The 23,186-nt window shown below is 47.6% G+C and overlaps 1 protein-coding gene across 3 annotated transcripts in view; it reads right to left on the bottom strand.

The window, feature by feature from the left end:
- trh (PAS domain-containing protein trachealess) overlaps positions 1 to 23,186 on the bottom strand; it is a 464,837-nt gene that overhangs the window by 109,514 nt on the left and 332,137 nt on the right. The window contains exon 2 of one of the 3 annotated variants that reach the window (XM_050180193.3): positions 11,354 to 11,605. The exons of the other annotated variants lie outside the window; for them this stretch is intronic. The gene's annotated coding sequence lies outside the window, so the exon portion shown is untranslated. The remainder of the gene's footprint in view (positions 1 to 11,353; positions 11,606 to 23,186) is intronic. 3 annotated transcript variants of the gene reach the window in all.

The raw sequence follows: 23,186 nt of genomic DNA, 5'->3' as shown, positions 1-23,186 counted from the left end.
GTGATGAAAAAAAGATGGCACAGAAAAAGAAAAAAAGCAAATCACAGTACGAATGTCAAAGGCCGAACAGACATACGACAGAGCTCTTGCCTTCATTGTGCCGTTTTCCGGTGCCTTTATTATTTGTTTTCGTCCGAATCTGAATCTCTTCTACTACCTCACCTATCTTGCATTCGCTGTGAAGACATTGAGAAGGGCGCGCGGTTTGGACGATCACGCGCTTCAAACACTCCATCTAGCATATGTAGCGATATCGTAAAAGTTCATCTCAGCTATTTTGCAGGCACGAAAACACCACGTCAAGGCCCTACCCGAGAGAAAGGGGTGCCTGGGGATCCACCCATTCGCCGTTCTTGGGGAGTCTTGCGTGTTTCGCCCGGGACACGCCCCGGGCAAACACGCTCTTTCTTTTGTCATGCTCAAACACATGCTCATGTTTTCTCAAACACATGCTCTTTCGTTTCTTTGTTGTTGTTGTTGTTGTTGTTGAACGCACTTTATCACCTCCAATATATCGCCATTTGTGCCGTCTGTTCAGTGTTTCTAAATCCGTGCTACTAAATCTACTAAATATAATCTCCTCGTAACAATATTACCTATCTCTCTACAGATACATTAGTGTGACAAGCGAGAATCCTGGGTCTGGCAACGACGGTTTTGTGGGAGTTTTCCTCATCGCTAGCCTTATAGACGATCTGCGAAATTCCGTAAGTGAGCTTCGCCACGCACCACGTCTGATCCATACAAAATGGCGGACGTAACGCGGGCCAAGCGGAAATAAAGCACGAGCGGTCGAGCTTCTGCCCCCTGTCTTTACACTCTACCCTCGTTGTTTACACGCGGCAGTCAGCTTAAACGGTACTGTAAGCGTGATGGCGACCATCTTGCGACCAACTTTTTTTTTTCTAGTTGTCTAGTTTAAAGGGGCGCCCTAGCACACATTTGACGATGCATTGTAACGCGTGCGCGTGTACTCCCAGCTTTGCCAACACAGCCATCCTGCTCAAGCATTGTAATAAAACACCGAGGGAAATCGTGGAAGCTTTTTACATTTCATAGCGAAAGGATTTTGAGAGTCACCCATCCATTGTTATGTTAAAGAGGCGTAGCTACTTTCCCCGTAATTATAATTTTCCAGACAATTCACGTGATCGCCGTGTGCGCCTTAGATGGAATCTTGAGATGTTGCGCAGATCTGCATGATATTTTAAGTCTGATGTTCACCAAAAAATAAAACCAGTTGTTAGAAAGCGCTCATCCTCATGTATCTTTCTTTGTCCCCGTTTGTTAAGCGCAAAGTTTCCCGATGTGTGTTCAGTTTGAAAGATAAACAGAGTGCTGGAAGCGAGTCCGCGCTACCTTGCGCACGCCTTTCAATGGAAAAGGTAAAAAAAGACTTATTTCCTGTGAATATTATTTAGCACATTCATAAAGAATCATTAGTTATGCAACAAGACATATCTATAACGCAAAGCAATATGCAATCGCTAGACACAGACACCGTCGCCCACTTTGCCGCTCAGTACATTTCAATTAACTTCAGTTTCAATTTTAAGTTCTTCTGTACCATCTATTCGATAACGCTGAAACTAAACGAAAACCGCTCCTACTTGATATTCCTGTCTGTGCTATGCCTAGAAATAAATTTCAAAGCATCCAGTCTTCCGAAGCAATGCCAAACATAACACGTAAAGGGCCTTAAAATATTACGTCCACCTGTTTTCAGATTCCTTCGCAGCACACCTCGCGAAAACGCGAACGCCACCCTTCAATCAGCAATAAAAAAACAGAAAATGTCCACAACGACAACGGAGCGGCAATATCTGTTATTACCCCCATGTGACAAGAATGGGGTTGAGCGAACGGGCGGGCGGAAAAGGGGGGGGGGGGGGGGGGGGTGCTGAGATTCGTCTAACAATAGCACCCCTGCTGGGCTACGCAAGGACGCGCGTAGAAAGAATAGCCCAAATCAGCGCCACGCAGCACAGAACAGCCGGGCCGACTCTCTCTACCTATAACAGCAGCGTGTGCGCTTTGGAAGTGCCAGCAGCTCGAAAAGGAAACATGCCACCGGGAGTACGTACGCTAGCCGAGGGGGGGAAACACGACGGCGGCGGGGGATTGGGTCCCCAAAGGGGTTCAGAAATAATAACGGGCCACCGGGCTGGGGAGAGTTCTCCCCATGCTACCAGCTTCCGGCGACCCGGAAACGAGATCTGGCCGAACCCAGGGTGGGGATGTTCGTGGAGGTGCTAAACCCCCTCTCCCTCGAAAGAAAGAAGGAAGTTAGATCCTGCTTTAGGAGAGGAAGTGGGGCGCTTTCTGCTGAACAGGGAAAGCCCACTGTGACCTTTCTCATTAGGCTTGTTCTAGCAAGGCGGGTGTGACGTGTGCATTGCAATGCGTAGCCCGGTTGAAAGCACGCGACGCCATTATAACCGCTAGCACATCTGTTTGATGAATCAGTTCACAGGAGCTCCAGTTAACTACTCAACTGCTCAAGTTAACTACTCAACTGCTCCTGTAATAATCGGTAGTAGTAGTTTCAGTAGCAGAACCGATTTATTCAACATCAATACTACGGTGATTTTGATATCACTGACTAAACTAATACTCGACTCAATCACTACTACTACAGCGCCTGTGTTGTGCCCTTTCTTTTATCCTCGTTTCCTTCTCTGTGCAGTTATGTCATATTAAATCCCCAACTCGCCCAAGCTTTCACTTTATCCACTTAATCCTGTTTTAATATTACCTAATGCTAGCTTTATTCCAGTCAACCTCTCCTATCGGCTTGATGCAGACATCTTATAGGTTGCAGCAAACTTCAGGTACAATAATCTAGGGAAAGTAAAGCTTCCGGAGGCCAGCGGTGCACGGGGAAGCGTTAGTCAACATCAGCGATTAGCTTGCCCTCTTCGCGCATTTCGTTATATTTCCCCGTCTACTCATTGGCTTCCCGTGCAGCGTTAACTGGCCTTTACACCGTTCCCTACCATTTCCCGTACAGGGTCGTAGGAAACTCTCCCGAACCCTTGCTTCCCATTCCCGGAGAATCGGGAAGGAAGACCCGCACTGTATCCTAACAGTTGCGTGCAGTAAGGCTGTAGCCCATGCTCTACAAGGGTTGGCCCTGTATGCACTTTCGGTAATTCCTTTTTTTGTCCAAGCCCAAGAAAACCTCTCTCGGTTGTGCCGTGGCTTACGAAAACAGTGGCCCTGTGCCCCTAAGGCACACGAGCGCCGCACTTGAAAGCAAATGTAGAGCAATACCAAAGCATTTCCTAGGCTTAGCAGCACGGGACTTGCGTGTCCTGGTGACTACAGTCGCTCACAACGATCGATTTCGTCTTAAACCAAGCAGCAACGCAAAGATACTGTTTTCTTCGTCTCGGAGCCCACCACTCGAGCTCTAGACAAAAGTGCACACGCCTATACCCGTTCGCAAAAATCATAGAACTGTCAAGGTTTATTTCATCACCAAGAAACGAGGAAATGAAAAGGAGACAACGTCATATAAATGAGGTGATCATGGCGGAGTACCTAACAGCAAAATTAATGAATCTGGCAGTAATCTGACATTCGGCTTGACTAAAAGGAAACAGAGAACGAGACACTACAACACAGGAGATAAGGAAGCAATACGATAACAGAAATACGTTTACAGCTAGAAAGAATAACGTGGGCTAGTACAACATACTTTTATCAAGTTTAGTGTTATTACAGTCGACGAGTGGCTTCGGAGTTGTATAAGCTGTCTTCACGATACCAGCTGGGGGTGGTAGCCTCGGGGGTTGTTCAAGCGAATTACCCCTATTCAACGGTGGCTACTGCATTCCAAACCAGAAGTTATCCTTTTCAGCGAGGAAGTTTGCTTTTCTGGAAAACACCGAGAGTTTTCCATTTTAGTGCTCTGCCGCAGGCAGCTGGATTACAACATTTATTCTCCAAATCATGCCCACTACAATTCCGGCGCGGCCTTTTCTGTATGCCGAACGGAATGCAGAGATTTTTATATTGTCGCTAACTGCTAACAACTCCTGCCAAGCTCTCAAGTCACCCAGTCCGTCCTCTTCCCAACTTGGCGCTTCGAGGAGCTCTCTTTCATCCACCGTCGAGGAAGGAGCAGCGCTCGACGCCTCTCCACGCTCAAGGCGTTGAGCGAGCGTGAGCATGGTGCGTGCGCTCTACCCAACGAAGTGGAGGGTTCCAGGGGTCCGGGGTCGAAGCGTACCAGGCAGCAAAACAACCCGACCGGTAAATTTGCCCAGCGCGGGCGCTTCCAAATCAGGTGATAATAAGGCGGAACGAGCCGCGGCTTCGACCGCCTGTACCAAGCCCAATGTTGCCACCCCCTTCGCCGCCACCTTCTCCCCACCTTCAACAATCTCCCCCCTTACGAGCGGGCAAGCGCCACTACTAAACTGCTGCCGTACTTGGCAACTCCGCTGGGAGGAAACGAGTTGACGAGGCGCCTCGTATAGTGACGGGAGAGGGACCAACGGTTCGAGAGGGAATACCTTCTCGGGATAACTCTCTATCTCTCCACTTTTTCCTAAATAAGGAGGGAAGGAGAGTTGGCGGGTTACTCCGAAAGGCGTCTGCGGCCCTCTTTCGCGCTTTCTCTGCGCTTGGCACGCGCCTCTCTGAGGTCTCCCCCACGGCCGGGCAGCCGGTCGGCCTGCTGCCACCTTGTCCCGTCCTTTTTACCCGGCCCGGAAGCGGAAATAGAAAAGGGACGTGACTTATTTTCCCCCACGTCTGCTCTTACCCCCATACCTCTGAGTTTTTGTTTCGTTACTTCGCTTGTTTTACGCGCTTCGTTGTCGTCTGCTCTCGCCTTACGAAGCTGGACCAACGTTCTTCCCCTTTCCAATGGCACAGGACTTTCTTTGTCTTTCTTAGCTCTCTGTCGGCTTCTAGAAGCGTTGTCGTCAGTTAGAGTCGCGAGAAAAACAAGGAAGCAGAGAAGAGACAAAGAGGGAGATAAAGGGAGCAGGGAAAGGCGAAGAGGGAGAGCGGGCAGTGGCAAAAGCAATCGTGAGTGCGGCAAGGCGCCAGAGACGTGACTGGCCGTTCAAGAACCATGGACGGGAATAATAAGTGCTCCAATGAGAGACGAGACAAACAGAGAACGACATAGCACTGCGAACGAGAAAAACGAAAGGAAGAAAAGAGAGAAAGTGGCGAATGACCGAAAGCGCGTGCGCTCCCGTGAAGTTCGCATCACGACCGAACGGGAGAGATGGCTCGGCCTCCGGTCGGTTGCCGGGCTCAAATCCGAAACGCTGGAAGACATAGAAAGAAGAAACAATAATAGACCGTCCAGAAGAGGCGAGAAAATGCGAGGCGAAGAAGATAGACGCGTATAGAGCATCGTGGGAAATCATCTCGGCGGGCGCAAGCTTTTGCCGGGTTCCGGGTATTCTTCGAGGATGCTTCGGTTAACGAAGAGATAAAAGTTGATTGGTGGAACTTGCGCGTGGAGTGGCATTGAAAACAAGAAGCTTTGTTACGAGAAACACGTTTACCATAGAATAACTAAAACAGTCCTCTAGCCTCTTTTTCTTTTTCTTTCTTTCATTTTGTGGCATGTTCGTTCTCAGTTCTTGAAAGTAAACAGGAAGCTAAGTGAGAGAGAGCCACGTCATGAGAAGTTAGTTATCCAACAAAAACATTTCGGCACTTCACCATTTCTCGCATAGAAAGCAGCGTTCTCCCCAGAAATTCCAACGAGGCTAAGACTCGCGCGCGGCTGCATCCATTCAATTGAATTCATTGCATTCACCTCTCCACTAATTCTTTACTAGGCTGTCATAAGATACAAGACGGTTCGTCTTAGAAGTCAAACGAATTTCACCATTGAGATGTGAATGGTGTAAACACAAATTTAGGGTGTTTCCAACCTGACTTACAGTTATCTTTGCATGGAAAACAGAGGCAAGGCGGGACATGGAAATTCAAGACGATGAGGAAAACAAGAACAAGGTGTCTTTGCATGTAATTCAAATATCTTTCTACAGGTAAGAAATAAGTTCAACGAATAAGAGGCTAATCTTTAGTGTACGAAATGGTGAACAAATCAAAGGTGTAGTTTTACGGCCACAAAGCAATATTAACCCAGTTTATACTGGCAATTTATTGTTTCTCTATCTTCATTCTCTCTTCAAAAATAATTCAAAACGATATATCCATTCACTCGGGATAAAGGCGTTGATCATAGATGGAGAAAATGAATGCCAGGCTCCACCCCCAGGAATGTCTTGTCGAAAACCAAGCGGCGATACGTCATGGCAGCGTAAAGGCCTTCAATTTTTTTTTTTTTTCGTCATCTGTACACTTTAGCGCAACGAAAAAGACGGGAAACGAAGGGACGACGTGACAAGCGCAGGACAACCACAGCAGGCGCTTCTCCGCCTCACGTCTCTTTTATTGCGCTTAAAGATACAAGTAACGGATGTCAATCAACTAGAGCGCTTATATACTACATTTCTTCTTTCTTGGCGCAAGAAATGTTTTCGAAACTTGTTAGAAAACGTTTCCTTCGGAATTCCACGGCAGTCCCACTTTAACAATAAACAATTATCTAGACCCGACGAAACGCTGACAAAATCCATTGAGGTGACGGCGAGCTGGTGCGGTAACTTTGCGGTGTGGGTCGCCAGCCATTTTACTTTTAGCCAACCGGACTCTTGACGGGTTAATATCCCTGCCTTCCTTGTCTCTCTCTTTTTCTCTCTCTCTCACGCCTTTTGTGGCTCACAAGTCCAACGGTGAAATGACCCTCTTTGTAACTACAGAAGCATAACTTAGTAACGCAGTTAAACTTACTGTTCCTCTGTAGTGCCCTTTTAAAGAAAGCAGCATCGCCTGCTGTACGCACTAATATCTAAAAAAAGATTCTGCAAGGAGAGCCCAAGAGGCAAAAACAATTCTTCGATGCCGAGCCAACACATCATAGCACAAAAGCCGGGAGCCGGTCTCGTAGAACACTGCATTTGCAAAGGACGCAGCAGCACGCCGCTCAAAAACCATAAGTCACTTTGGACGTAGCTGATGGGCTTGAAACAGACCTGTCAACGGCCATTTCTTTTCCTTTAACCGAGATTTACACACCCCTGTCGCCCACGGAGGGGTGAAGGCAGAGTCGACCGTGCGCCTCTTTTCTTCTCATTTTTAATGGATCGTGATCTTTATTTATTTACTCCCTGGAGCGGTAGTGGACATGAGGGCAGCTACTAAGCGCACAAGGAAAGGAGCACACAGTGGAGACCCGCTGGTTGCAACGCCGCGGAGATGGGTCACACCGCCGTGGTTCTTGAGAACGCCGAATCTGGTCGGGACGGAAGCGGACAACCAGAGGTGCGGACATTTCTCTCTTCGACAGCATTTAATCTCACGCTATATTAGTTCTTGCTCGGGTGGACCCTAGCCAGGATTCACTTTAGAAGACCATCAACATTTAATTGTAAATTGTTAAAAATGACCTTTTCAGAAAACAAGACCGTCAAGTTTACAACTATATAGCTCAGCAATGACTAATAATATCGCAATTCTGTAAATTGCGCCTAACGTAACATCTAAAGCGGAAAAAAATTATATATTACACATGGCTCTCAAATAGACCACTAATATGACGAAAGCTTTTGCAAAGCCCTTTTAAACAATGTACCAAATTCAAGTAAGGCATAAATTGATACAATAAATGTGTCCGCTTTGGGTACTCTAACGGATGCAGCTTACGGAACTGCGATATATGTTCTTCATGCAGAGCTACAAATTTGTAAACTTCGCCCTTCGAATTTTTTTTAATGTACCAATTTTTTAAATATTCCTTTTAAACGTTCAGGTCTTAAATCAATATTCCGTTTCCACCAGTCACTAGAATTTAACTTTCTCTCTGAAACACAACAAACTTAATACAACAAACCGCGGCTCCAAACAAACGTACATGCGTGTCAATGAAGCGAGAGGATGGATGCACTGCTGTGAGAACAATATCCGCCGCTCTACTTATATTCGCCTGAAATAAGACCGTAACCGCAAAAGAAAGCACCTGTCCGGGAGCCCGTATGCGTCATCAACAAGCATTTCGAAAATATTTCACACCACCAAACCCGTATCAACGAAAATGATAGATAAGCTGGCCGAAAAGAAAAAAAGAAGAATGAACGAGAAGTGAACGTGATTTTGAAACACGTGAGCGCGAAAAAACGGGGGTGATAGTGGTTTGAACCTGGGAGCATAAAAGGAAGAAGAAAAAAAGAGAACGGAAGGAAAACCGCGCGACTCCCTTGTAAAATTTTTCACAAAGTGTAGTTTTTTCTTCTTACGGCCGACTCACACATCTCCATCTGAACCCCTCATATCACCTCCGGTTTATTTTTGTTTCCAAAAGTGCAGCGTCACTGCAGATGCTGCGGTGTCCGCAGCAACAGCTCTCTACCCGCTCACCCCCCCCCCCCCCTCGCCCAAGCCACTTTATTTTTGAAATCTTCAACGTCATTGTAGATGTTGCTCTGTCCGCAGCACGTCATAAGACAAACGGACAACTCGCGAGCTTCTTTGTTTTCCCTCGTTCTTTCTTGCTTTCTTTATTCAGAGTGATGAGAAGAAGCATAAAATAAAACAGCAAGACAGACTTTAGAACGGGCGGCCAAAGCGTACCACACCACGCAGAGAGAGAGCGAGAGAGAGACTGAAGGCGCAGAAGAATGAGACGGGAGCGCTCAGCACCGCGCAGTGCGCTGGTCCTCCCTGCTAAGCGCGGCGGACCACCCTGGGTTTATACGCACCGCTGTGGGCTACATGCGACCTGCGACGCGGGCCCCTGCCAGTACAACTTCATTTTCCGGCCACGACGGCAACCCCCCGTCGCCGGACCCTACACCCAAACCCTCCCCCCTCATATCCCGGAACGACCGGCGAAAAGCTCCCCGAGGCGCCTGCGGCCTTTTTATGCCTCCACGCTCACTGCCGTCGCACCACCACTTGCTGGCCTTTTCGGTGCCTCCTTTTCTTTTTCGGTCTCTCGTTCGCTTACGTTTTCAAGTTTCCCGTGGCACGCGCGGCTCATGTTTCATATTTTTTTGTCCGGATCCTCCCGTCACCGCACACCGCTACTTTTCGTCGACTCCTATTACATCTATCGTCCGTTCCCTGTCAAATTATGCTCTCGGTTTTGTTTTTTAACATATACACACCTTGTTTTCTTCTCTTTCTTTTTTCGGAGGTAAGCCACCATGACCTTTTCAAAACTGAGGAGGAAATCCTTCGACGTATCCGACTTTTTTCAACCGCCTGCAGCAAGAGAATACCTTGTCGTCGCACAGGGAGAGGTAGAGAGAAACAGGATGTGGAGGAGGTTGCGTGTGAGAGAAACCCGAGAGATACATTCAGAGTTCACAGTTCGTTTCGTATTCATGCGAAACCGCAGATTAAGCACGTTCAGGAAAAAGTGAATCGCTGTCGAAACTACACACGACCAAGGAACCACCTCCGTTAGATATTTTGGCCACTGAAGCAGCGCTCGCTTCACAGGATCAGCGATGCCATGCAGCGTCAACTTCGCGACTTCCCGAAAACGAATCTGGTCATCCGCTGAGGTATTTGGAAAGTTATCATTAACAACGTCGACTGCCGTCTTAGTGCGGCTTAAATAGAGATAAATAAATTGAGCAGGGTGAAAGCAGCAGCACGAAATTGAGGCAGTTAATTTTCATTTAACTGACGCAAGCTTAGAATATACATGTGTCCTTGCGAAAAGCGTCGAATCTCAAATCTCGCGCGAAAGCCAGCAAAAGCAAGCTGCGCGCTTTCAACAATGACGGAAGTCGAAACGCGAGGTCGAGCACTGCTGCGAGTTCTTAAGAGATGCGAATAAATTCGCTCTAATGAGTTCACCCGAGCACCTTATGGAAAGAACAATTCTGTGAACAATGCACAGTTGTGTTTCAACGGCCCACTATTTCAGAATATCAGCTATATTACAGGTGTTAGTGTAAATGATGTCATTGATACAAGCATCAAAGCTCCAGATGCACCTCGAGGCCCTGTAAAATTGTGTTTAGCAAAACAGTGTCACATGTTCGTCAGTTCCACAACACAACTAGTGAGAGCAGAACTATCCGTGTGTGTCTGCAAACCAAACGGGCAGAGTTTATTGCAGCCTGTCTTGGTAACCATCTGCGTTAACCTGCAATCAGTTCTGAACGCCAGTCATGCATCGTGTCATAACTCATCCTTGAACGCCCGCGACGACCATATATATATATATATATGCACATGGCTGATTGGTATAAGGCGCTAGTTGACATACTAGGCGCACTAAGTTGACAAGCGCAACTCACACACACAGACACATGTCTATTCAAGTCTGCAGATAGATAACGTTCGCTGGGGCTATGACATTTACCTAAGTCAACTGTACTTCATGTACAGTTTACCTAGAGGCAAAAATAACCTTGCCATTACGTTTTGTCTCTTCAGGTACAGCCACAAATGTTGCCACTGGTAAAGTTGCAATGTACACCCGGCCACGAAACATTACGGACCGTGAAATGTGAGAAAAAGCTCAATATCTCCGCAACCTCACAATGCAGCCTGGTATTTGCAATTCGCGCCTCGACTAGAATATGCTAACAACATTTTCGTATACAGTTTTACTGGCTACTACTACAAGATGCCCGGGTATTGAACGTTTTCTGACACCGCGTGGTCCGTAAACTTTTGTGGCCGGGTGTACCAGTAATTACACCAGTGGTACAGTTACACTTCACTAGTTACTACTGCTGGTACAGTTTCAGGTACGTTTACGCGTATGGTTGCACGTACAGGTAGAGTTACAGGTGTACAGGAGTACAGGCATATATCAAGAGCTACTTTATGTAGAAATATGAAAAGAAAATGAAGACTACTTGATCTGTGTGCAAACACAGATCAGATTGACAGGGATTGACAGTATTGTGAAATAAATAAATAAAATAAAATTTCAGAAACGCAAGCCAGAACATTACTCACGAATCGTTTGCGAAAGTATAGTCCTCGTTTTGAAGGATCCTCTTCAGGAATGCAACTCGGCCTTTATCGAGCGAACACGCAACATTACCTGCTTTGAACGCAAATCTGGCGTTCCTTTTCACATTGGCGGACCGTGTAGAAGTACTGATAAACCTGCAGTTGCAGACACAACTACAGTTGCGATTACGCTCCGTTTCCCGCAGTCGTCACCTGTGGTCCCACAGTGTGCGCCATGGTGACGTGTCCCCTCGTTGGCCACGGGCGGATCGTCGTCCTCGCCGCCGTGCGTACGCAGGAGCACAATCCCCGAACAAAATGCGCGGATAGCACTCACCTGACACTGGCTGCCGAAACTGCCCTTTGTGCGAAGAGCGTCCCGAGCGTCTCATCGAAACACACCACGCGCGCACACACAATCGTCCGGAGCAGAGCGACGCACGCCTAGAGCGGCAGAGCACCGCGAACTCGCGACTCCCAGCGGAGGGGCCACGGGCCGAACGCGACTTGGCCGGGCCACGGCGCCCCGTAGGCACAGCACCGACATGGCGGCGTCGCGTGACGGGCCCTTGTGCCGAAAGCAACTCACCTGCAAGAAGGAGAAGAGGAGGCAATTAGAGGAACGCAACGCTAGATAGAGGGTTTCATAAATGAGCAACACGCACGATGCCTGTTCAGGCCACAGAAATATCAGAATGTCATCAAAATTCGAAATCTCTCTGGGTGCAGCCGTATAGTAGTTTGGCTTAATTAGTACTGCGACGATTTATTTATTTATTTATTTATTTATTCGTCTGACGATATTGAAAATGTAGGCAACTGTCGTCGTCGGGTTTTGCACAGTTGATTATCAAACGAGTATACAATAATGGCACGTGGGAATGAGCAACTAAAGTTACACACGCGTATACACAATGATGATCACTTTGCGTTGGCGCACTTGAATCAATTAGCAATGTAATGGGCGTGAATAAAACACTTTGTACAATGAGCAGATAAGTGTTTAATCAAAGAAAACAAACAGTTGAAAGAAAGAACGGTATAAACAAAATAAATAGCAATACCAAATGTAGGGGGCGTTAGACACTTGTACATTGACTACAGTAATGACAAAGAATTGGAAAAGTGATACATATTGAAAGGTGTATACGTGTGAATGGATAAATGAACAAGTCAGTACATGAATATAAAACACGGGAAAATAAACAATACGAGTCAATAATCGGATAAAATGCCACTGTCCGCTAGGGCACGCGTTAACCCTTTCAGAGTTCTCGTTTGCGCTTGCAGATCTTTCACGAAAAGATGCGCAACGAATGAGAATGACGATGAAAAGCAGCTGCAAGCTCAGATTACTTCATTGATATTGGCATACATTTAAGCAAACTTTAATGGTGATCACCAAGCCTGTCGCGATGTAGATGATCGCAGACTTGATAGTGGTGGTTTGAGCAGCTCACAAGGAGTAAAAACTTGTATGTATGAGTTGCGACTAACTGCTCCACAGCCAATTTCTCTGAATTAAGCACAATAATGCAGCAGCGCTGCAATTCCTTTAAAGAGCCGTAAAAGAAGAGGACATGGAAAGTAATGAAGGAATAACCACCAAACTGAGAAATATATATATATATATATATATATAAGATTAAAATTAAATTATGGGGTTTTACGTGCCAAAACCACTTTCTGATTATGAGGCACGCCGTAGTGGAGGACTCCGAAAATTTCGACCAGCTGGGGTTCTTTAACGTGCACTTAAATCTAAGTACACGGGTGTTTTCGCATTTCGCCCCCATCGAAATGCGGCCGCCGTGGCCGGGATTCGATCCCGCGACCTTGTGCTCAGCAGCCTAACACCATAGCCACTGAGCAACCACGGCGGGTATATATATATATATATATATATATATATATATATATACATATACATAGAGTGACCGTATCTTCGCAGATAATGGACGCCTGCCAGACAGCAAAGTGTCTGAGAATGTTCTAGGGTAGTTTCAGAGTCATTTTTCTATCACGGACTGGCCAATTTGATACCTTTCCCAACCACCGAAGAACGCACACCCAGGGTCCCCTTTACGTTAACACTGAGGTAATAACGCCGAAGCAAAAAGGGCACAGATGACTCGCCTGACCCCCACCCGCGACCCTAAGACGGATGCTGCCTGACCGGACAAGCTGGCGAGTGCCCCAGGGGTCCCTTTGACCCGAGCGAGACAGGGGCACTTCAAATTTACAGCGTGGGCGACGAATCCTCAACCTCCCCTCCCAACCCTCTTTCCGCTGCTCCAACCTGGCCTGGAAGCAAAAAGCCTGCCCGTCGGCCGTCCACCATTTTTGATTAACTTCATTCCCTTCGGCCTGTCCGCCACCCTCATTGTTAGCACTTTCTCTACCCACGCGCTTCACTGCTCGAACCTTCCTCTCTCATCCCAGTACAATCCACGCCTGAAATACTCCTCACACATCGCTTTCCACCTTTCGCCCATACTGATGCGAACACCTCCCGTCTCGCCCATTATCACCCAGCGGTCCTCATCTAGGCAACGCGCTGACCAGAGCAGCCCCTCTGCGTTGTGCTTCGCCACTTGGCTTTCATGCGCCGTGGAGAAGAGGGCAGTGGTCAGTGCGCAGCGGAGCCCCTACTCCCCGGCGCCACGCTGCCGCAGATCGATTGTCGTTCCCACCACTCTCGGCTTACTCACGCGTTCGACCAATTGATGCTAACGAGGGTAACGAAATTTACTCCGCGTATTTCACTTTGCAGGCGGCGACTGCGAAGCGTAGAGAAGGAATCGGCGAATGGACGCGGAACAGTGCTCACGTTTCGCCAGCCGTAACATGGTGGATCTGATCGATTCGTCCGAAAAAGCTTAGGGGGCACACGAACAATCATGCACACTACACAAGGCTTACTACAAGCTGAAGTTTGTTGTAGTCAGTTAAGTAGCCAGGGGCCTGAACATATAGAAGAAAACCGCATGTTCTTACGGCATTCTACACTTTATAGCAGGTCAATATGCGCCAACTGGCTGAGAAACAGCTTGTCCTTGCTCAATATATTGTTAACATATAGCATCACACGTTAAAACAGACTCCAAGCCTGTGAGACGCTTCAGTACCGGGGCAAACGTTTACTATAGCAATGACAAGCAGTAGTACCAAAGTTCCTTAGAAGTGTTTAGAACACATCGCAACAGCTAACAATATATCTGGAAAGAAGGCGATCGCAAACGATTGCCACGAAGACACCGGCAACGACAGGCGAGTTATACACTGACCAGGTGACTATGCGAACATAAAGTTGCAGCCTTAAAAAAGCGAGATATTTTCTTCATTGGATGTCAACATTTCTATAAAAAAAAAAACTGCCCAGGACTCGCTTAGCATTATAAATATTTCATTATTTTATTTATAACGCTATTGTTGGCAGCTTTCCGCCAGAGAGAGAGAGACAAAAGGGGAATTAAGACAGGGAGGTTAGCCAGTGTAAGTACCGGCTGGCTACCCTGTGCTGGGGAAAGGGGTAAAGGAATAAAAGGTGGAGAAAGGTGGTGGAATAACGCAACGCTACGCGCTACAAGTAAGTGAGCCAAAGCAAGCTCACTTGTGACCCTAGACTGGTGTGTGCATACGCTCATTGCCACGGTCAATATACCATACTACCTCGCTCAGTGTGAGCCAACACGCGAAGCCCGTAATAAAGCGTTAACGCGTTGTAACTCATAATGAGCACGATAGTATACATCTATCACCACTATAACCTCTGTGTCCCTCACAGTGAAAAGCAGCCACACATAGTGGGCTAAATCGTTCATTTTCCGGTTTGTAACATATTATAAACGAACCTTTGGCATACTCCAGCCATAAAACCACAATATGCAGTAGGACAGTGGTCTCAACGCATGAATAGTGAGTAAATAAGAAATACGGAAGCAAGAGCGGACCATTTAGCTATTCAGTGAAAGTAAAAAGCGAAGCAATGGCGGTAGACGACTGCTGCCAAGCGCAGAAACACCGAGGGCCAAATCAACAGCAGCATCGAACTAGCGGTTCGAACAACCACACAAACAGGGAATGGACGAGAGTGCCGCGAAACGCACGTCACCAGCAACGGCTGTCCTTGTTCACTGAAGGCAACCTACCAGAGGGGCACTCTACTTGGTTGTCGCACACAATGCGCGCCGCCTTCGATACGCAGGGACAAGTACCGCGACGAATTACCATCCCGCCGCCACGACTGATATTGTTCCCTGGACAAGGAACTTCCCGTACAGCGCCACCCTCCGTCTTCCCTTTCGGGGCACTGGGATGCTTTCATGCAGCCATTCGAAGTGTGGCTGTGTTTGTGTGTGCGCACATGCGCGTGTTCGTGTTTAGATGATGCCGAAGGAAAACAATCCAACAACCCAGAAGGAAATCAGACGGCGAGCAGACGATCTACAAATGCATGCAAGCATGCGACCGACGTCTGCTGCGGGCGCTGTTCACAGCAGACGACGAAAGAACGCAAGAAAGACGAACGGAATGTGCCAAAAAGAAAAGATGAAAGCAAAACAACGAAAAATGCGAGAACGAGAGAAGGCGAGGAATCACTCGCTCCGGAGTCAGCTGCAACCACTTTTAAGGGGCGTGAGCGGTGTTGTTTACAGACACAGCGCCATTTTTGGGGGGAAGACTCGGGCGACCAAACCGTGTAATAGGCCTATCTATATGGACCGGCAACACGTTCTGTGAAGCGTCAAGCGCTGCGTGTTATGAAAACAGAATAAAAAGAAAGAAAAAGCGCATCCAACAAACACAATACGTGGCGTATTCACAAAGCACAAGCTCACAGACAACGCGGACAACGCAAACACGACTAATACAACTGCGCCGAGAAACAGGCGTGCATATTTCTCGTGCACCCTCCGATGCGAAGGAGGATAGTGGCAACATAGACCGCAAGCAAATGACGAAAGAAAAGAACAAATATGTATAGCTAGTTGACCTATTCTATTTTGTAAACATTTTGGCGCTGGTTCGTCTCGCACCTTATGGCTTTGATCGAAATGAGTTGGTCTTTTGGAGGTATTTCACGTTCGACTTTAGCATGAAAATGGACGAAAACGTGGTTTGTTTACTCGCAGCCATTCTTTCGCTGAGCGGTTGGTGAATTGATGATCTGAGGGAGAGCAGTCGAAGCGCGTGAGAAACCAAAGCCGAAGACAGCAACGCGTTTTCAAAATTCAAACACTTCCACGGTTTCCAAAGCAAATAATAAATGTCGTCTGAATTCTGCATTTTTTGTCAGCACGTGCACGTGCGTGGCAGTGGCCACGACCAGGGACCAAATCCGCCGGGTTCAAACGGAGCGTGTTATTTCTTTGCTTCCGAACAAAATAAATAATATAAACAAATAAAGCTAATAGATGAGCAAAGAGACCGCGGTCTCTTTGCTACAGGAACAGTATAAGACAGCGCTATGTCGACACAACCAAGTCGCCGATGGCCAACAAACAAATCAACAGACATCACTACGGAGAAAACCGACCCTCCATAAAAGAAAAAAGAAAGGAAGTGACCGAGAATTCTATAACGTAGCTGTTTATTTTATATTTTTGAGTAAGCCTGCAGGTCCTGAAAGGAAGCCACGCATACCGAAAAGGGTGCATCGTAAACAAGCCCAACAAATGTGTGGGGACGGAGTGAATGTAAACCGAGCTTGGCTTCGCCGCATACCACGTGGGCACGCGCATTCGTGAACAGCACCGGCGTAGCTATTTCTATTTACTCCGTTCGGTGGTTTTTATTCGAATTTGCTATTTTTTCCCAAGTTCTGTTCATATATATATAGCTCATGTTGAGTCCACAAAAAAAAAAGAAGAAAAAATAAGAAAAGAAAGAAAGTGATAGAATAGCGTAAGCACAGCCGAGCTGACTCAAACTCACACCCTTTAAAATTTGAGACAAGTTTGTAGAATACGTGGAGCGAGAAGGTGCGTGTGCGCATACGCCCGTACACACACAAACATACAAGCACAAGCGCGCACTAGTACGAGCACACAAACACACAAGCTGAACACAAACAATGAAGAAAAAAACGGCCGTGGCTTAGCTTGGTTAAGCCTGGTGATTGCGAAGCAATAGTGTGTTATTCTCGGATCAGCTGGTAGTATGGCTGGTGGTAGTCTTGGGTTATGCTAGTGTTACGGCTTACAGTGAATCATCTAAGCACCAGCACGTCCAGGTGCATCTCGGACTTGAGCACGCCGTTGGCGAACGCCCGTATCGAGCTGAAGGACGAGAGGTCCAAGTAGCACATGACGACGTTCTCGATGCTCGACACCCGCCGAACGTCGGCGGCTGCGAGGTGGCCGCTGCTGATGTCGCGACACGCGAGGATGACTCGGGCGCCGCGCCGCGCCCCTGTTGAGAGGAGCGGGAGTTAGGCCGCCGTTGGTGGCTACCGCCTCGCCTCGCGACAGCGTGAGATGGGGCCCCGTTTTTACACAGCTGGTGTGACGTCACTCTAGGTCACGTGGTGTGACGTCACGCAGCGAGGTCACGCTAAAGGTCAATGGTGCCTACCACCGCCTCGCCACGGAACGGGCTGAAGTGCGACCTAAAGTATTATTGCTTCGCAATAAAAGAATTGTGGCTAGTTCACGTACTCTGCATCGCAAACATTTTGGCACTGTTTTCTCTTGCATCTTTCGATCTTACAGAAATGAGTTGCTCTTTTGGATGTGTTTCGCGTTTGGCTTGAAAGAACAATTATCGCACGAATAACTTAAGAATAATTTGACGTTTACTGTCTGCTTCTCCACAGCATGCGCACAGGAAAGCCACATACACGAGAACAAATTCGATCAGCATCAAGTCTTTCTCCTAACCAGACGTTAGCGAGCGCGAAACGCAGACTAATCGCGGGTTACAACTGCTAAGCGAAGAAGCGAAGAACGTCATCTCAACAAACGGCACCTTGGAAAGGAAGAAGAAAATAACGAAAAGAGCGCAGAGGACGAAGGAAAGCATAAAAAAATTGCAGTAACAAACAGCAAGAATTGGCGTATCGTAAGAAAGCCCAGCCTCTATCTATTAAAAGGTGAGCAAACGATTTCTTCAGTGGCCACATAATCCTAATTCGTATCTATCACACTTGCTCCTTCGTTGATTTCTTTGCAGGATACGACATACAGAAAGCATCAGCTAGCGTAGTACTGACTTGAATGCCGAAGTCGTATACCACTATCGTTTTCCATCTTTATGCTGTCCGTGAGCGGTTGAATAAGTAGGCCGACGAATGTGTGTAAGCTGCTGCTTCAGAAGTGAATGGAAGCAAAATATGATATGAAGAACACGAATATTACGAAGGAATATTGAGAAAATGTAGCGGTATACTGAGAGACTTATTGGCCTTCTAAGAACAACTGGTCTGTTCATGGTGTAGAAACAAAAAGATAAGTGCGAAAATAGTCCGAGATTGAAGGCAAAGAAAGGAAGAACAAAGCCAGCGGTTAAAGCAGGCGATCATTGAAATCTAAGAAAACAACAAAGATGACAGCGAACAGCTACGAGCGTGCAGACAACCAAGCTGGCAAAGCGAAAACAAGTAGATCCATTCGCAGAGTAAACAAGCTATGGGTAAAAAGCAAGCAGCGACGGAAGCAGCGCAGAAGACACGAGGCCGGATCGGTTCCGCAGAATCCGAAGCCATTCGCGGGCGCGCGTGACGGCGTTTCCTAAGCGTCCTCCGACAACGGCGAAGCGGCGGCGCAGCCGATGGCACGCGTTGGGAGAGGGTGAATACGGTACGAAGGAGAGGGAACCGGTACGAAACTTCGGCTAGTGCCGAGATGGCCGGAGAAGCTGCCATTTTGGCGCTGAGTCGAGGAACGGAGGGTTTTTCTTTTTTGTTCGTGTTTCCGAGCGATGGCGCTTACCCTAGCATCACAGGAAGAATGGCAAACATCGGCCCAAAACGCGTGGGGAACACAAGTCGTACATTGGGGAACATCAGCCTTACAAGAGCCATCATTTGTATCTCGTTCAAAAACACTGGTGTTTAGCTGGGAACTGTCGGCCATACGTGGGTGCAACGTTGATAACTTACTTTGAAACGCTAGTATTTTAGTGGGCAACGTGAAGCTTACGCAGGGCTACATTGTCGGCTTACTGAGTAAGACGGGTAATTTACCGGGAAACGTTGGTCTCACAATAGTCCTGCATATGGCTCCCGCGTAAACCTACAACTATGAGCTGTCTAGCCCAGAAACAGGATCTTCGAATGTTGCTTCTATCCCCTCCATCACCTCAAGCTACGTCATCCGTTAACCTGACTGCCTGTATTCTGAGGGCTAGATCACCGTTGCACACGCATGCGACTGCAGCGCGAAATATAGCATAACGACGAACGCAGGCAGTGCTGCATGATGCTGGGAACAAACACGTGTTGCGAAACTCAATTTATGCTAGTGCACCTCGGTGTGTCACAAGAAGATTGCGTGTTCAGCAGAGTAGGATGGAATCCAATTAGGCTTATGGCTTCTCACAAACCAGAAAGTGAGCTAAGCGCAAGCCTGGGGAAGTTAATAAGAACGAAACAAGAAAAAAGAAATCATTGCGAGGAAAGTAGTTCAACTCCGCCGTTATTTTACTAAAGTTTATTCTACGTCGCCTCTCGCTATAAATATGCCCGTAAAGAGCATCAGTAATGATGACCATCAGTGATAACTGTCAGTAGGCGCTCATCAATATAAACTTCATCGAGATACAGAGAAGCACTTTTTTGCAGCACTGGAGTGAATTTTTCCATTCCTGAGGTTCTTTCTTTGGCAGCCTCTTCTCTTGAACACTTAAGGTGATTGCTTTTCCACTGCGGAATTTCTATTTCTTTAGAAGCAATTTTCCTGATAAATTCTTAGTACATGGTTATTCACCTCACCATATCTTTACGCGAATGTTTCCTTTGCTTCCTGTAAACACAATCTTTTTCTTACAAAGTCTGATTTTTGGCCAGTCCAACCATAGTGACTATGCGCCGAATTTTTGAGGGAAACTACATCAAACTGAAATATCCGACACGTACAACAACCGTCTATATGTGCTCTTTTGCAGCATTCAAATCGAAACCCTAAGCGAGCCGAATCGCAGAAGGGCGCCTTGCGCTCGATCATACATCGAAAGCCTCCCCAACTACTGAATCAGATTCGCACGCCACCAGCGGCCAAATCTCAGAACTGAGCGATACAAGCAGGACCACTACACTGCCTTGTTGCTTGGTGTTTTAAACGCTTTCGCCCGCGCACCCGACGCGAAGAACGGCTCGGTGGGGGGGGGGGGGGGGGAGGAGGAAAAGGAAGGCGAGGCGGTGTGTAGTGCCGGTGGAAAGGCTGAAATTAAACGCACCGAAGCAGTTAGACATCGGCGGGGGTCCAAGCAGCGACACAGGTTGGTAGGTTTTTGAAGGAACGGTGGATGAGGGGAGAACATGGCCGGTGTTTACGCGTGGAGCGTTGTGCTGGTTGGGGTCGGTATAGTGGGGAGGGGGTGAGGGCAGGGGGGTGCGGAATCAGAGGTCTATTTGTCTCTTTCGAGCGGGCTCCATTTGTCAAGCTCAAGTCCGCCCGCAAGAGGGCAGACAAGTCGGCGACCGGTCGGGACCTCATGTTTCCGCCACTTCTTTTTTTTTTCCTTTATTCTATCTGTACCGTAGTCGCCTCCCGTTCTTTAAGCAGAGCAGTGCACCCGCGAACCTGCGACCTCTATTTGAACTTCACATTTGGCCCCTGGGACCGAAAAACCGCAAAGGAAGAACAAAGACACCGTTTCTATCGTTCCTCGTTTCTTTCTTTTCTCTTGTTTCTGCAACGCCTAGCCGGCCCGACCCACGTAATCTTCCCTTTACGCTGCGTTTTGTTTCCAAATTGTAAAGTAGGTGGGTCCGTTAAAACGGTCCGCCTTTGTTTCTACGCCGCCTGGGCTTGCTCGCCGCGCGTATAGAATGCGCTCGACCCCTCTCCGTTCTTTTGCACATACCGCACGTATTTGAAAAACAGGGACCACAGCAGCAGCGTTGGTGACTCGGCCCCGCTTAGTTCGTTAGCGCCGGGCGCCGTCTTTAATGAGTCTCGGTGTATACACGAGCGGCAAAGAGAGCTAAAGCCCCTCTCCTGCCGACTCCCTCAAGGGTCCTCCACTTCTGCTACTCGGGCACACCGCCTCCTCTCCTTCCATTCCAACACCATCTCCCACGCACGCGCCTCGCAGAAGTCGTAGCTTTAGATGCGCGCTATGGTGTAGTCAGCGTAGCCGCATTTGGGGAGAGGTTTAACTGAATTTTCGGGGAGGCTCAAACAGCGCGACTGCAAGCTAAAGTAATGTTCACTGAACCTGCCGCCTTGTTTGACCTGAGCTGAGCAACCACATTTCTCTCGCAGCTCAAGTAGCGTACGTCTGACGAAAGTTAACGAATACTGTTCGCCTAGGGGCACCAGTTCCGCCATGGCATTGCCTACCTTGGAAACATTGTTTTTTTCTTCTTCTTCTTCTTCTTCTTCTTCTTGTTCTGCTTCTTCTTAAGGTGTAACTGTTTTGCGGTAAACTATTTGATGGTCTTCTTTTAATCGATTTCTAACCGTTGTTGCCAGACAGATCGAGAACGCGCAAATAAGAAACTCCAAGCCAATTTTCTCCGTTGGAATCGCTATGTCGGAAGTGAGCATAGCCTTACGTCTTCGTTTCTTATAACAATTTTCCTCGTCCTACTTCTAATGCATCGATCGGCACTCGAACCTCACCAGATGCGCGCACACACCGTCACACCACTCAATGTTACCTTGGTACACGCATGCAACAAAAAATAAGCATGGGAACAAGAGCGCCATGAAACAATCAAATAATACACATTAGCGATCATAAAAGGCCCACACAGAAAGAAACGAAATACTCAGGTAAATACAAGTTTGACACAGAGTAAGCAGACAGATAAAATAAAGTAAGCTAGAAGCGAGATGGGTGACACAAAAAAGCAAGGCAGGAAAATAAGTGCCAACCGAATAAAAAGTAAACACAAAGGGAAAAGAAATAAAACGTAAGGTTGAGTCTGTACGCGAATCACAGAGAAAATACGGAGGTAAATACAAACTAAGCACAGAGTACACGCAAAGGCAATAGAAAGGAAACACAAAAGTGAATAAAAACTAAACGCCGAGCAAACACAAAACCCGAGCTTGCGCGACACAGGAACGCGATGCGAGCGAAGCACGCGGAACCGGAAGTCAGGTCACGTCTCGCGTCTCGGCGGGCCGCATCACCCCCTGGCGCGCCGCTGCCGCAAAGAGTTTGGATAAACAAGGCATGCGGCGTCAGTCGCGACGCGCCGAGGGAGGACGCGAAAACCCGCGATCGCTGGCTCCTGCGCAAATATTGGCGCGGTCGCTGCGGGTAGTAGTAGGCGGAGGGGGAAGGGCGGGAAGAATGATTCCTCTTCGTGCTTGCGTCGTCGCACAGCGCTAAACACTGCGGGGCAGGGCAGCTCGGATCCGTGCGGCTCGCGATAGCAGCGCCCTCTCGTGGTAGAAGCGAACGAAGTTGGGTCGGAGTTTGCTTTAAAGTTTCCCACAAAAATTTCGATGCCCCAACGTTAGGTTGGAGCTATAGAGTATAGCGAGCAAAGGACGGCACTGCACTCTGTCCTCCTAGTCAGTGGCTTATCAACTGCGAGAGTATTGAAAGTTTGGCTAACTGAAGAGCCTGCCATCCCAAAATCGTAGCTAAACACACATGCGCACATATAAAAACACTACACGAGAGAACAATACAAAAAAAAACAGAAATAAACAAAGGCTTTCACAGCCGCTTAGAGTGAAAGGAACACTCTAGTGTGTCCTATTGTGGTTATTCTAGTTATACTCAGTTCACCGCATTACAAGATGAGTAGAGCATGGCGTTTCCTACAAAAATTACTATAGATAACTTTAGCACCAGCTGGTCTACGATAGGTGCAAGCGTGGTTATTCAGCTAGCATAGGATTAATGATGGGCTATTGAATTTGATTTCAACTGCAATAGCTGCTGCTTGTGTATGTATGTTTCCATAAAGTTTTTAGTTTAACATACCCGTTTATCATACGAGGAAGGTTCCGAAAGTAAGTTTCGTCATTTATTTTCACACGGAAACT

Source organism: Dermacentor andersoni, chromosome 7 (assembly GCF_023375885.2).
Source record: "Dermacentor andersoni chromosome 7, qqDerAnde1_hic_scaffold, whole genome shotgun sequence".
Classification (NCBI taxonomy): domain Eukaryota; kingdom Metazoa; phylum Arthropoda; class Arachnida; order Ixodida; family Ixodidae; genus Dermacentor; species Dermacentor andersoni.
Note: the sequence above shows the minus strand (reverse complement) of the source record. Positions and strands in the feature narration are given on the sequence as shown.